The following is a 15,755-nucleotide window of genomic DNA, read 5'->3' on the forward strand; positions in this document are numbered from 1 at the left end:
TGCTGGGCTTCGATGTAAGTCTGCCTGGGACTTCCAGGGCTGATGAAAATGGATTGCCAGCAGTGTGCAAGTCACTGAGGGGGTGGTTTGAAACACTCACCCCTCTTTGCAGCCACATCCCTTGAGCAAGGAGAGGTGAAAGCTTGCAGCAGAGCTCTGTCAGATTTCTGGGCTTCTGTTGAATGATGGTGGGTGAATGATTAAATACCAGCTCAGTCCTTGTGCTGTGAGGATAAGGCAAACAGCAGAAGAAAGTCTCCCCAGACACTCCTGGTGAGAACAGGAACACTCAGGGTCTTGTGTCTTCAGCTCACAATCAAAGACCAAACACTAACTCAAAACCTTGGTGAAAAAGAGCAGCTCACATTTTTGTTTTGCACTGATAGGAGAAGATTCATACTTCAAATATAAACTTTGCAGAGAAGGAGGTTTTATTCTTTTAAGCAGCAGCACCTGGAAAATTAATTCTGCTCAGAACATGAAACAGAGAAAAAACCACTCTTATCCCAGGGCAGGAGCCTCTTGGCTTTGAAGAGAGCTGCTCCTTGTGGCTGCTCCCCGTGGCTGCTCACTCTGCGCTTTGCGTTGCAGAAAGGTTAAGTCTGGCACGTAGCAGTCTATCAGGCATCAGAACTGTACATACACTTTCAACAAAATACTGAAATGATTCATCTGTCATCTTTCTGGATAATTATGTCAATATGCTGAATTTCCTCTGACACTGAGAAAAGCTTTTTGCGTTTACCAAGTCATTTACAACTCACATTTAATTACAGAAAACATAAAACTCTCTACCTGGCAAGTGTATTTGAAATTGAGGAGTGACTTAGTTGCTTTGTTTGATATAACCACTCTCTGCCTGTGTCCAGGAACATATTTAGGGGCCAGTGTCCATGTCCGTGTGCATGAGCGGGCTGTGGAAGCTGTGACACCGTGTGACTCATGGTGACAGGACCCGGGAGCAGCGTCTCTGGTGGCCTTGGGCACAGCATTTCCTTCCACGGCCACTGTGCACCTCTCAGGACAGACTGTGAGGTCCTTGGTGTGGGAGCTGTAGGAAAGGAAAGAAAAAGGAACTCAGAAATCCCATTTGAGAAGCCTGAGAGCCCCCGAGCTGTGGCTCTGGCATACATGAAATAAATGGCCAATTTCTGATGTCTAGAGATGGGTTTAATCAGCTTTAAGGTACAGTTAATCAAATGAAGGTCAGGTTCAATTCCATGTTTACTCCAATTAGCAAGTGTGTAATATTTTCCACACATAGTAGAGGTGGTATGATTTGATTTTCAGTGATTTAGTATCAGCATAGTGTTCCTCCTGTAGCACAGGCTCCTTTCCAAGCAGCAGCAGCAGTTGCTCAGGTTTTGGCTGCTCTGGTGCCACTTCCCAAGGAACAGCAGCCAGGAGAGGGTTTCTAGAATGGGGTGCAGATTGTGGCCCTGTTTTAATGGGAAATATGCTCTGAAGTTCATTGTGCTTCAGGAGAGACAGGATGAGACCCAGAAATCTCCGAAGGCATCGGTGGCGTTGCAGGGTCTGGACCTCTCCCTGTGAGGAGTTGGCCTCTTGTGGCTGCAGTTGCCGTCCATTTGATCTGTGAGGCAGCTGGGGGTGTTTGGCCTGTACTCCTCCTCCCACCTGGGCTTCCCTCCTCATTCTGCAGCCTCAGCCCCAGCCGCCTTTTCCAAGGGATAAAGAGCTGGATGGGGTTGTGGGAATTCATTATTTACACTTCACTGCTGTGAAGGAATAAGAACACACCTGAAGTTTTTCAGCACAGATTTGTGTCTTTGTGTGCCATTGGAAATAGGGGATTAAACCAGGGTTGGGGCAGGAATGAGCAGCAGCAGGAAATGGAATCTTCCAGAGGGAACCAGTGGTGTGGGGCTGGAGGCCCGTGGGGACCTGGCTTTCAGTCTCCTCTAGAAGGGATCCTGGTCCCTGTGCCCGGCTCCGCACTGACCCTCCCAGGGAAGGCTGGCTGTGTGTGGGTTGCTTTGCACAAGTACTTCTACTTCATGATTTTGGTGCTTCAATAATTCACACAGCCTGGAGCTGGGTATAGAAAGGCTTTAATCCATTTTCTAAAGGTCACAGATGCCCACCCAGTAGCTGCACCATAAATAAAATTCCCTTCAAGTCTATTCTCAACTGAATCCCTCTTTGACATCAACACTAGCTTGATCCATTTTCTTTTTTTGCAGCTTTATAAATGTTGGATTTTTCCCCCTAAAGAAAGGCTGGAAACTTAATCCCTTGATATTTAGCTGCCACAGATATTTTTTGCCCTTGATTTTTCCTTTATTGTCCTGGATCTCACATGAGGCTGAGGGTTTGCCAGAGCCACAGGCAGGGACTTGGGGTGCACGTCCCTGCTGGACGCTGCTCCTGTCACTCGATCGCGCGCCATGTCACTGGCAGGCTCCGGAGACAAGGGTGCTTTGTCAAAGGGCAGCCTGGTACTGGAGAGGGCACAGCCAGGTGAGAGGTGTCCCAGGGTGCTGGAGAGCCTCTGGTGTTGGGCCATCAGTGCTGGTCAGGCCCCATCCCGCCTGGCCCCCGAGGCTGCCCACGGAGATGGGCAGCTGCAGCAGGAGTGACGTGAAGGACATTAACATTAGGAAGAGGTTCTTCCCCCAGAGGGTGCTGGGCACTGCCCAGGCTCCCCAGGGAATGGGCACAGCCCCGAGGCTGCCAGAGCTCCAGGAGCGTTTGGACAGCGCTGCCAGGGATGCCCAGGGTGGGGTTGTTGGGGGGTCTGGGCAGGGCCAGGAGCTGGATTCATTGTGGGCCCTTTCCAACCCAGGATATCCCATGGTTCTGTGATTCTCTGATTCCACAACATTCTCCACCATTGCATCCAGCACAGGAGCAGCTCCCTTGGCTGGGGACAGTGACCAGGAGCAGGCGTGTGAGAAAGCACAAAGCGCACACACAGGGGGATCCTCCCTTTAATGCAATCTCCCAGGTAGTACCAAGTGATTTTTCTTCTTTCGTGGATGCTCAGCTGCAAGGAGCTGGGGATTATCCTGCCCTTCCCCACTGGAGACCTGTTTGGGGTTTCTGAAAGATCAGACTTCAAAAAACAGTGATTTATCAAACAAGCTGCCCACTTTAGTTATTGTTAGACACCCGGTGCCTTATTAACATTTGCATTAGAAAGTGCCTGGGGTTTATTTGAGCCCCCATCATTCCCTGTGGGTGAGTCACGCTGGTGGGGGGGTGTAGGTGGGATGGGAGGTGGGACAGACCCCCACTCCAGCAGCCAGGTTCCTGTGGACAGGAAAGGTGTGAGAGCAGAAGGCAGAAGCATCATCCTCCACCCAAACATGCACCAATGGGCCTGGGCCACCCCTGCAGGGCTCCACGGGGGGCTGGCACTGCCAGCAGCGGGTGTTGGAGCGTGGCCGTGGCTCGGGGCAGGTGGGGAAGAGGTGGTTGATGTCCCCACGGTGGCTGGCTTGGCCTGTGGCAGAGGTGATCAGTGCCCTGTGGTGGCTGGCTGGACGGGCTGCATCCTCAGCATCCGGCAGCGGCTCCGCTCAGTCTGGAGGCAGGAGCGGCATCGGAGAGGGACCGCACGGCAGCTCCTGCCACTGGTGCGGGGAGAGCTCGCTGTGGCTTGTGTCAGCAGGAGTGTTTTCTCACCTGAATTCCTGTGTGTGCATCGAGGCTCAAGAGCAGTTGGCTGCTCAGGTTCTTCCTGGCTCTTAGATGAGAGTTTTTTCAGCATTAGATTCTACAACAAAATCCACCCACACCCTCCCCGCTCCCCCTCCCCTCCTGAACCCAAAAGAGATCTCATTTTGGGGTCTTTGATTAAGGAAACCTTTTTATGGATCAGCATATGCTGCCTGCTGAGTGGCAGATGTGCCTGAATCCAGCCCTGACCCTTTGTCAGAAGGGCCAGCCTCGCGGTGGGTGAGGGGACAGAGAGCTGCAAGCGTTACAGGAGCAGGAGGAAGAGGAGTTGAAGCGGGAGCAGGGCAGGATGGAGCTGGGTCATGGTGACCTGGCTGTGTTGGAATAGGCTACCCAGGGAGGTGGTGGAGTCCCCATCCCTGCCTGGTTGTGTTCAAGGAATGACAGGACGTGGCACTCAGTGCTCTGCTCTGGTTGGCAGGGTGGCGTTTAGTCAAAGATTGAACCTCAATCTTGGAGGTCGTTTCCTACTGAAAGGATTCGGTGATTCTGTGAGACGTAGCCTAAATGCATCACTGAATTCAATAAACATCCATCTGTAAGGACAAAGAGCAGAATGTTTTGGCATTGATCAGATTAATAATTGGAAATCTGATTATAGTTCTGTTAGCACTGCCCTCAGGAGAACCTCCCGTTCCACTGTGTGCCGCTGGCAGAGGCTCCTCCTGCCCTCAGCATGGCCCACGTGGCCACACCAGACTGCAGCTCTCACATGGCCAACATTAAAAACTCTAACTTTTAAAGTAAAAATCTGTCCTCTGTCACTGTCACGATCCGCTAATGCAAGCGGGGGTCGTGATGGTTCGTTTATCGATCTCAGAGTGTAAAAGGACACAAGAGATTTCAGTTTTAATCAAAACAGTGCACCTTTATTAAGTGCCCACAACACAGTAATGCGATAGAAGAGAGTAAGAGAGAGAGAGAGAGAGAGAGAGAAACAAAGTAGAGAGGGGGAAAAAGAGGGGCAATAGCTACCAACGGATGAGATGAAGTCCTCGCGGTCTTCCGCCAATAGATTCGTCTTCTTTCCGTGGGGAGATCTCCGATCTCGGTTATTTCAGAAGGTCCCTTTATAGTCCTTTTCAGAAGCGAGGGGCAACTGGCCAAGAGGTTGGGAAATCTACAGCCATTGTTATGGGGTCCGTTGCTTTGGGAAGCAGGTACAGGACAGACGTACAAGACAGGTGTACAGGTCATTCCTTTCCGCTTCAGCGCAGTCCTTCCCGCCTGGGCAGCAAGAACGGCGCAGTCCGTTGCGACCTGCACTAATTTTCCTCAGGAATGCGTACCAGTTCCCAGTGGGCACACCCGTAGGCAACACTCGGCAGACAATCCCACCTCAGCCAGGCCAGGACTGCTGTGTTCAGTCTCTGTCTTCGGCGATGATCGTGAGGCAGATGAGGGATTTTCGGACCGTCTCTTACAGTCACTAATGATAATTATAAATTTCTAGAGGCTGAAATGTGACCAGCATTTGGATCTTGTTTTTGTTCTGACAAGCCATCATAGCACACACCCCCACCAGCTTGTAAATGGAACTGAGAGATGGAAGGTTCCAGCGTCAGATGCAGCTTTTGGCAACAGTAAAATTGAAGCTGTGTTGGACATCGAGGTCATCTACAGGTCCTTGGAAGCTGCAGCTTGTGAGTTTGGGATGTTGTGTTAATGCTCATGGTTGGACAATCCAATTACAAACCATTTAATGTCATAAATTATAAGGAGCAATGTCCTCAGTTCCTATGAAATTATGAATACATCAGCATGATACAGCAAATAGAGTTTATTAAGGAAAATACTGCCTGGGTTTGTCCACAGCCTTATGGGTGTACCCTGTTGTTACTCTGGGCAGTACCATCAGTCAGTGGTGCCTGTGGAAGGAGACTTTCTCCTCTTCTTCACAGGATGTATTTCTTCTTGTGGGTCTAAAGTTCATGAATTCCTATTGAAGTGTCTGTGTGCTGCTGAGAAACTGATCTGAATCTCTTGGGAGTTGTGTGGACACAGCTCCATAAGGCTGGATACAGTTCTGCTCTGGTTTTCCTGCGGTGAAGGCAGGAGCTGCCCACAAGCCACTACAAGGCTGTTGGGATTTCCTATGCCTCAGCAATGATTTAAAGATGGAACATGAAAAACAGAAGCGGAAACTGATGCAACTGGTGCACAGCTAACAATAGAAACGAGTGTTGTGACGAGCATTTGACATAATTTTGCCGCAGTTGGAGGGACCCGCAGCCTGTGTTGGGCACCTGGAGTGAGTGGCAGTGCCGGTGCTGCCATGGGACAGGCCCTTCGTGTGGGCCAGGCTTGCTAGGAAGTGTCATTCCCAGTGATGACAGGTGCTTTTATTCCTCCCAGTTTTCCTGCCAGCCTTTCTCCTTTGAAATGGCCTCTTTTCCTGTCCTCTAAGGTGGTGATTTGCCTTGTTTCCCAGATGAACAATGTTGGTCTACTGTAGAGATGGGCAAGAAGAGGATGTAGGAAAAACTGCTGTGGGATAGACCTTTGGAGGTGGATCAGAAAGGTTGTGTGGAGGGTTGGGTGTCTCATCCAGCTGAGGAGGTCCCTTGCACAGAGCCCCCACAGCCGGGCGTGGGCTGGGTCAGGCCGGGGCTGTGTTTGGGAGCGGGGCCGGGCGCGCGCTGCCCCACGGCCTGGAGATAAATCCCTGCTCTCCAGAACCAGAGCCCTCCCTAAGGAGCTGTGCCCTGCCACTGCTCTGCTCCACACTACCTTCTCTGCCCAAGACTGGTGGATTGATTTGGGAGGAAGAGACAGAAATGGGTAATTCTCATGGCACCTGCTCTTTTTGTCTCTGTTGATGAATCTCCATGCTCAACACCACTCTCAGCACTGGGGAAAGAGGGCAGCAGAGGATGGGCTGAGGGAGGGGTCAGGCTGCTCAGGCTGTCACTGCAAAGGGCTCCTGAGAAAATGGCCAGGAAATACAGAACATGTTTGTGAGCAGCATAGGTATTAGGGTGTGATTTTTGGTGGGTTTGGGTCCCTTCCCCCTGGCTCTTTCCATCAGTGATGCTGTTGCCAAGGCCAGGGTGAGGGGCCCTCAGGTGCAACTCAGCGAGGGTCACCTGCTGAAAAGGCCTGAACATTATTTATGTAATGTGCATAGCAAAATCATGTCTGTTTCAATGGTTCCATAAAATTAAAATATCAGGAGTGAAAGTGTTGTGAATTCTAAATTTAGTGCTTTCCATTTTCATACCAACTGGCTGTTTTGTTCTCTGAAATAAAACTATAACTACAGGATCACTTTGACAATTGCAAATTGGCTTTTCTTATTTTTTCTTAGTATTTTTTTATTCTTACTGACCCATCACATTTGGGATAGACTATATTTTATCTGTATTATCAGGGATTCTACCTCCCTTCAGAAAACACTCTGGACTGTAAGTCCATGAGATTTTTTTAAAAGAAGGAAAAGCATGGAAAGAAACTATATTTATTGAACAGAAGCCTTTTGTGTCTCTGCTTTCCACCCTCACCTCCCGTTTACTTACTATTTATGTCCAAAATCCTTTGAGATTCCTTCTGTTCCTGTCGCTCTCTCACAGAGTTGCAGTAAGATTGTTGTGCCATATTATTACTTTTGATCTAAAGATTCTTTTTAAAAGTAAATGCTAAAAATTCCTCTCAATAAAGGGCAATGCAGTATGAAATACTTATCTGTTCATGTACAGCAAGTGGTGCAGTTAAACCAAACCACACTGAAGATTACCTGACACCAGCCCATTCTCCTGGCTGCCAGCTGGACAAGTGCTGTTTGCCAGGATGCAGGAGGTTTGCCCACCTCTTGCCCCACGTTGGGATTGTGCCCCGTGTGCCCCTCGCAGAGGTCTGGGCATCTGCTGCATCCTCCGGCTCTCAGCTCTGCTCTGCTCTGCTCTGCTCTGCTCTGCTCTGATACTCCATTTTAGCCCCTGCTGCGATCTTCGGGCTTGTCAGAGAGATTAAGATTGTTGTCCAGAGCAGCTGGGGCTGCCCCTGGATCCCTGGCAGTGCCCAAGGCCAGGCTGGACATTGGGGCTTGGAGCAGCCTGGGACAGTGGGAGGTGTCCCTGCCCATGGCAGGGGTGGAATGGAATGAGCTTTAGGGTCCCTCCCAACCCAAAGCATTCTAGGATTCTGTGATTCTAAGATTTGCAGGGTGCTCCTGGGCAGAGGAGTCCCATACCTGGAAATATGGAGAAATATAAAGCTTATTCCTTTATCTTGGTAACTTGATATAATTAAGTGCTGTTTGGTAGGTTTGGTAGAGAGGCTTGTGAAGCCTGTGAAGGCTCCTTGGGGACAGGCTGCCCTTGTCTGAAGGTGGCTGCTGAGGTGTGGCCGGGGGGACCAGTGAGGGAGGAAGGAGCCCAGCCAGGAGGAGCAGGAGTTTTGTCTGTGTCCAGGCACATCCCAGCCCCTGTGCCCCCACGCTGGAAGGGATCGGATCTCCGCCCCAGCCTCTACAGCTGCTCTTCCAGGGCCGGTCCCTTTGTGCAGCCTGGTGGTAAACACCAGCTCAGTGGAGCAAGCTTCTGCCAAGGGAAAAATAAGCATTTGGCTGCAAGTGGCATTGATTCCTCCTGAGGGTTTTGCACTGTGAAACACGAGTATCCCCTTCTTTCTTGGCTGAAAAGAAAGACCTGTGTTTATTTCCTTCAGCACAGAAGGGAAACTCTGGTGCCTGGGGCTGTGTTGTGGCAGCAGCACAAACGAGGACATTGGGGCCACTTGGGTCTCGATGCCAGCACCCATCAGGGTTGGATCATGATGAGTGATGAGGCTTTTCAAAATAGCACAGCGAGTGTTCTTGCCTTGGGGTCAGGGAACTTCAACATCAATTTACATTCAGAGATTAAATAAGGCCCTCCAATCTTCATTGGAAGTAATTAGATTTCTTTCTGTTCCCAATATCTGTCAAATATATAGCTAAAAAAAATAATTTTGCCTCTTTAACCAGCCTATCACAGAATGTAGTCTTGGCCTTAAGGAGACATGGCTCCAAATGCTAGACATAACTCAAAACACCTGTCACCCACAGGAAAACAATGCACAATTTGTTCAGAAAACACTCATTAGCTGTGGTTGTGCACAGGGGTCCAGGTCCTCATGTAGATCTGTGGAGTGCTGCTGAGGTGGAGGAAATGCTGGATCCAGGTTTGGATCCATCCAAAAGGCAGAAAGATGGGTCACAACGTCTTCAGGGATCTCTGCAGGTTGGTCTGAGTTTTCATCATTCTACTTTAATTATTGGGAAAGAAAAGCCCAGCAGAGATCTCTGAGCATGTGATTAAAGCCAGACAAAAATGTAGATGCCTAACAGCCTTTCCGTAGGAAGTGTGACAGCTCCAGAACACATCTCCTGGGCTGTCCTCCTCCCTGCTCTCGGCAGAGCTGTCCACACGGTGGAGGCACAGCCCATCCCCTGCCGAACCTCCCCGGGCGGCTGCTCCATGGCCTTGAGGCAAAGTCCACGCCGTGCCACACCGGAGATGTGCTCTGGGCTGTGGCCAAAGGATGATCCCAAATGTCGACATTTTTGTTTTAACGTTGAGTGAAGACGCCAGGTTTGGGGTGCCTGGCTGGTGATGAGGCCGCACAGCCACGTGCAGGGGGAGAGGTGGAGAACCAGGACAAGTAAAAGCAAAGAAAAACGCCCCTCTTTCCTTTTTGTTCTTTAGGTTTCTCTGCTGTCAGTTCTTCAGTTTCTCCTTGTTTATTTGGATTAGTGTCTCTCCTGAGGAAGAGAATACACGTGTTTTGGAGCTGCAAGTCAAATAATCCCCCATATCCAAACTCAATTACAGAAACATCTGCTTAATGTCTGATGGGACCTTATTTTCTCAGCATGACATTAAGGGGAAATGCTTACTCTGAATCACCTTAAATTGCATTAAATCACAGGATTCAGACCTTGTAGATAACATTCTGCACCCCCCTTCCATGATTTCTTGCAGGGAAATTAGGAAATGTTCCCAGTTAGACACCAACTGGAAGGCCCCGGCTCCCTGTTTGCAGGGTACCAATGAGGAGAGCTTTTCCTGACATCGTTTCAGTGTGCTGGTTGTCCCATTTGTGTGAGCAAGGCAGAATAAGGCTCATTCTGGGAAAAAAAAAACAAACCAAAAAGCATGAACAAGCTTAGCTTTGCCTGTGTTTCGAGCCACTCCAGCTGCACCTGCACTTGTGGTTTCCTTTGGCAGTACATGGAGTGCTGGGCACACCCAGAGGTGACACAGATCCACAGGGGTCTGCTGAGCCTCAGGGAGGTCTGTGGACCTGCAGGGGAGAAGCATAGGAACACATTCTTAGGATTCCAGATTGAAGCTATTGAGATTACCCAAAGCAGCTGGGGCTGCCCCTGGATCCCTGGCAGTGCCCAAGGCCAGGCTGGACATTGGGGCTGGGAGCAGCCTGGCACAGTGGGAGGTGTCCCTGCCATGGCAGGGGGTGGAGTTGGATGATCTTTAAGGTCCCTTGCAACCCAGACCAGTCTGGGATTTTATGATCCTCTGATGTACAGCACACTGAGGTGCTGCTGAGAACAGCAGGTGTTATTTTGGGTCAGAAGACTTTTTTGGTTCTAGCATAAGCAACTGAGAAAGAGATTTTTTATGGAAGTGTTGACATGACCTGGAAACACCAAGAGGCTTGCTATGAATAAAAGTTTCATCAGCTGCTGTTACAACTTGGCTGCAGCAAATAGCAGTGCTGCATAAAGAGATTTTAATGATTTATGGTGTTCTGACAAATGAGCCCATCAATCTTGTGGAAAAGCACATCTTTTCAGCAGGGAAAAACTAAAGTTGTAAGGCTCCATGAAAAATATCTTAGGGAGGGAAATGTGGCAAGGTGTTTGGAAATGGAAACAACTTCAGCACTTAAAGATGTGAAGGCAGATTTGTTGAGCTGATAACCTCATACTTAGAGCATGGCTCCTGAGGGTTGCACTTGTTTGGCTACCACGGCAACTTTGGAGTTCTAGATGGGATACTGGGAACAAATTATTCCCTCTGAGAGTGGGGAGGCCCTGGCACAGGGTGCCCAGAGCAGCTGTGGCTGTCCCCGCGTCCCTGGCAGTGTCCAAGGCCAGGCTGGACAGGGCTGGGAGCAGCCTGGGACAGTGGGAGGTGTCCCGGCCCATGACAGGGGTTGGATGGGATGAGCTTTAGGGTCCCTTCCAACCCAAACCATTCCGTGAGTCCGTGCTTCTGTGAGCTGGATGGAAAGGCTGAGGAGAGCTGTTGGCACAGCCAGCAGCCGTCACTTGTTTGTGTCCCCTGGGCTGGGTCACTGGCACACAGGAAAGGTGGGAATGGCAGCAGATGTCCTGGTCCTGCAAATGGGTCTTTGTGTGCTGCAGATAATGGTTGGGAGAAGCACTGCCAGAGACACTGCTCTCAGAGCTGTTCCAGGACAAAGTGCTGCTTAAATAAGCTGCATAGCCCAGCAGTGCAGGGTTTTGATAGATTCAGTGTGTTTTTATTCAGGATGAGACAGAGTTACAGGTACGTGTCCTCGCTGAGCATGGGGCGAGTGCCGCTGTCCCGGGCAGGTTGTGCACAGCTGCAGCCCTGGCCCAGGACTTTGCCTGGTGCCACAGGCCCCGCTGAGCTTTACTGGACCCATGGCCCACTAAGGGTAGGTCTGAAAGGATCTGCCTCGCCCAGAGCTCCCTCCCTGGGGCCAGCCCTGAAGGGATGGAGAGGGGTTGCACAGGCTCCTGCAGGTGCTGGCAGCCTTTAACATTTCCAGCCTCTCGTGCTCGTGGCACCAAGCTCTGGGTCAGCATCTGTGGAGGGCGAACCCCTTCGAGGGACCAGCAGCTCCCTTGAGGGGCTGCATCCCCTTCTGGGCCTGCTCTTGTAGGGGAGGTGCTCCTGGGGGTACCCGTGGCAGATGCTTCCAGCAGAGCTTCATCCAGCTGTTCCCATGGCTCATGTGCTTAACGATCCCTGATACTGCAATTATATCACTGCAAATACACCTGCGAGGCAGCTTTAAGCTTTGTTCTCTTGGCTATGCCTAAAAAGAAATTGGATGAGCTGATTTTATCCTTAATATTTGTGAGAATTGTAGAACAAATTATGATGAACTTTTTGATTACCAGTATTACACAGATGCTAATTACCAGGGAAGGGTTGTATTTTAATTGCCAACAGCACCATCATAATACAGGACGGATACGAAGATGCATTTAAATGCCAGGGAAGTAGTTCTTTGTCCTGTGCAGCTGTGGCCATGTCCAGAACAAAGTGATCCCTGTTTGCAGCTTTCCTGATAGCAGCTGAGAGTTGAAATTTTTTTTTTTTTTTTAATAGATAATTGGCAAGATTCTGCCTGCAATTCTTGGTACAAGAGCAAAGCAGAGGGGTCCTGGGGATGACAGGATGAAAACCCTGGGAAACGTGAATGAAGCCTTGGTGTAAGAGCTGAGCCATTCAAGGAGAACTTGGCTAAAGGAGATGAACTTGTTGGAAGCCAATATTGAGGTTATTCTTTTGGCAGTGCATAGGTGCAGTAAAGCCCTTCTCACCTGCTTTGTGCTTTGCTCAAGAAGCTCAGGAAACCAGTGAACACAATTGTCCAGCCTGTCCTTGCTCTTGCAGTCTGTCTCTAAAGTAAAATTTAGTGTTCAAAAATGAAATCAGTTGTCAAAAAAGCTTGAGCTGTTTCTACGTCATGGTAAGTGCCTTCTCATTGCTTCTGGTCCTTCAGAATGAAAGACCTAGTTCTTCCTGCTCCAGAGGCTGCAAATCTCCTGTTTCCTCAACACCCTTCCTGAGGCTGCTGCCGTGTGTCCCCCATAGCAGAGACTTCTTTCCCCAGGCAGTCCCAAAGCCTAGAGATGCTTCTGGGTGCTGTGGGCAATTTTATATTAATGCTCTGCATTTCAAATTCTAACCTGTCTGGTAAAATGGCAGTTCTGTAGATACTGGGGAAAACAGGGAGGGATAAATTCCCAGCAGAAGCTGGAGGAGAAATCAGTATATGTGGGCAAGGTGCAAACACTGCAAATAAGCATTTTTGTAAACTAGAGCAGTGTCTGGCCCCGGTTCAGAACTGGGTGGGATTAAGGTGTTTGTTGTAGGTGTGTAGTGTTGGCTGACTCTAAGCCTTGACTCTGCTCTAAAAACAAAAAAAGTGAAATCCAGGTTTGTGCACTGAAATGTCCCAGTGGCTCTGAGCCGAAGTCAACAGTGTCTGTGTGTGCAAGGATTACAGGGCATCGGTCTCGTCTTACAAAGGCAGAAGCCAAAGAAAGAGAAATTCAAGAAGGAAACCCACTGCTCCCAGTTCAGATCCCTGAGTCAGCTGTGGGTTTGTGCACCAGCCGTGACGGTGGCGTCCCTCAGGGGGCACGAGTACCTTCACTTTGGGTGACCTCTGCATGGGCAGAAGGAAGCAATGTCTTTGTGCAGCCGAGGTAGAGCGATCCCCGCTCTTGACCGGCTGCATGGATCCTGCCCGGAATGCAGACACTGCCTTCTGTTTGAGCCCAGGAAGACTGTGCTGTCCCTGTATAACAAGGCTAAGTCAGGACAGGCTATTTAATGATGATTAGGTGACCTCTCATCTGAGTGGGGATTTCAGCCCGATGAATTCCTTCAGAATCAGCAGGGGGGAAAGTTACTGGATTCCTAAAGGAGAAAAGGCAAAGCCCCCTTGAGGAAGCGCAGCGGGCTGGGAAGCGCACGGATGCAGAGGAGCTGCCAGCTCGGGTGACAGCACAGGCGAGGCTGGGGTGGGCCCGGGAGGTGTTACCTGCCCCTCTCCTGGCAGGAATCGTGCCTGGGGGCTCCAGCCCTCCCTGCGCTATGGGCGGCTGCACACAACCCCTTGGCAGCGCCGGAATGCTCGGGGTATCTGGGACTCTTTCAAAGCTTTTGTGTGCCGTGTCTTGAGCAGTCCGCTCCCAGCTGCTGCCCGCCTTCTGCCTCGCAGGGCTGGCTCCGTTCCACTCGTTTTTCCTAATGGCTGTATTTAACCACCAAACATTCCCTTTGTGTGGCTGCATTGTGCAGAATGAGGACACAGTCATTTCTGCTTCTTACCTTGCTCTGCATCGTAGACTTGCCTGAAAATGGATTAATTTAAAAAATGCTCTCTTGACTTGTGACCAAATAGATGTTTATTCCTTCCTCAGGAGCAGATGCATGAACGGAGAAGCACAAAAAGAGAGAGATACGTCTTGTGTCACTGACATTTTGGGGGGACACAAACACATTGATGCATTTCTGTAAGCCCGGGCAGCTTGGGAATGGTCCCTGCCTGTGGAGGGGCACCGAGTGGCTGAGCCCAGCCGAGGCAGCACCGGCACCGGTCCGGGTGTTGAGTTAGACCCCGACCAAGAGCCTGTAATGTGATCAGTACCTGGAGATGGCTGTGCTGCAGCGTTGCTGCAGCACTCAGAGCCCCAGCCCCACCTGTCCATCGGCCGTGGGGCTCATTGTGCCCTCGGGCAGCTCCCGTGGGCACGGGGCAGCCCCCGCTCATTCCACGGGGCTCAGCTGCAGGAAGGACCTCTCCACTGAGATCCACTTTTTTCCCCAGAAATCAGAGAACAAACATTTCCAGAGTGCCCGGAACTGGTGCTGCTGTGTGTGGAGGTGATGCTGTTCCATTGCAGAAAACCGTTTATTATAATTACAGAGTACATGAAGTTTTCATCATTTTCTCATTTATTATGCTGAGCTCCCATTTTCACTGTGGAGAAACAAGAAACAAATGACATCAGAATAACATGCAATACTCATTGAGGTACGGCAAGTCACAACCTAAAAAATAAACCACCTAGAAATTAATGAGCTTCCAGCAACAAAGTGGAATAAACTGACATCAGGAGAGAATGTTGCTCGGTGCCTTGATGGCTGTTACCCAGAGGTTTGTTTTTAGAGCAGTTCTGCAGCAATGACCATGTTTTAAAGGAAGATTGTTAGGGCTTTGCTGCTCAAAGAATTTATAATGTATAAAGTTATTTTTGCCTGGTTTATTGAATGTACAACCAATTCAGCCTGCTCTAGGCGGGGGCTGGATCCTGCTGGTGGTGTGCGTTGTGGTAGGCTGTTTATTATCATTATTAAGTTTGCATGAAGGAGGTTTTCCCTAATGTTTGTACCTGGAACAGGCCTTGGCAGCTGGAGTTGATGGGCTCTGCTCGCCCATGGGCACCGGAGGGGTCCAGACCCAGGGAAACAGCTCAGGTCGTTCTACCCACGAAGCGCCCTTAACGTGAGCTCTGAGGTGTGCAGAGATTATTGCAACACCTGATTTTCAGCTCTCACCGTAATTGTAACGACGGCGGAAAATAATCCCGGTAATTCCTGTGCATCGCTAATTGCGGGGTTTATCAGGCTAACGATAACCAGCCATTATTTTGTCACCTCCGTGCGGCAGCGTGTCCTTGATGATATTATACTGAGCACCATTAGCACTTGCAAATGGTTATTAACGGCAGCGTTTGGAGGTGCGGAGTGTTCGCGGCTCTCACCGGTCTCCGGCTTCCTGCCATCCACAGAAATTCCCTTTCCTTGTTCCCACCCGGTGTGAGCGGGACCGCTCTCGGCCTGGAGCCAGCCCGGGTGAGCCGCCCTGCGCCCCGAGCGCGGCAGTGGCCAAACTGCCAAAGGGAATGCATCCAGCTCATCCTAGTTACCAGCAGGTCTGATAATTAAAAGGGGGCACACATAATTATAGCAGATATAGACATGCCATTAGTTCATTTAAAAATAGTTACCGTGAAGCTAATTAGCCTTTTAAAAACAGTTACCTTGGTAATTAAGGTGTCATTAGAGGAACTGAGGAGGCGCCCAAGGCTGTGCCGTGGGGAGCCCGTGCCCGCCCGGCGGGCTCCGTGCCCGTCGGCAGAGCTGGGCTCCGGGGGCACTCTCGGGGTATCGCTCTGCGCCAGGTGGTTGTTGTTGTTGTTGTTGTAGCGAATTTGCATTTTAAGCGCTTTCTGCTAACCCAGAGGGGATTATTTTCCTCTTCCAGAGCACAGCGATGTGCGTGGCAGGTGAAACCCACCCTGCTGCGCTGGGCAGGCGCGG

The 15,755-nt window shown here is 50.3% G+C and overlaps 1 protein-coding gene across 1 annotated transcript in view; it reads left to right on the top strand.

The window, feature by feature from the left end:
- Window positions 1–15,755, top strand: part of STK32C (serine/threonine kinase 32C) — a 24,822-nt gene that overhangs the window by 1,624 nt on the left and 7,443 nt on the right. The window lies entirely within an intron of this gene.

Source organism: Corvus brachyrhynchos, unplaced genomic scaffold (assembly GCF_000691975.1).
Source record: "Corvus brachyrhynchos isolate BGI_N302 unplaced genomic scaffold, ASM69197v1 scaffold514, whole genome shotgun sequence".
Taxonomy (NCBI): Eukaryota; Metazoa; Chordata; class Aves; order Passeriformes; family Corvidae; genus Corvus; species Corvus brachyrhynchos.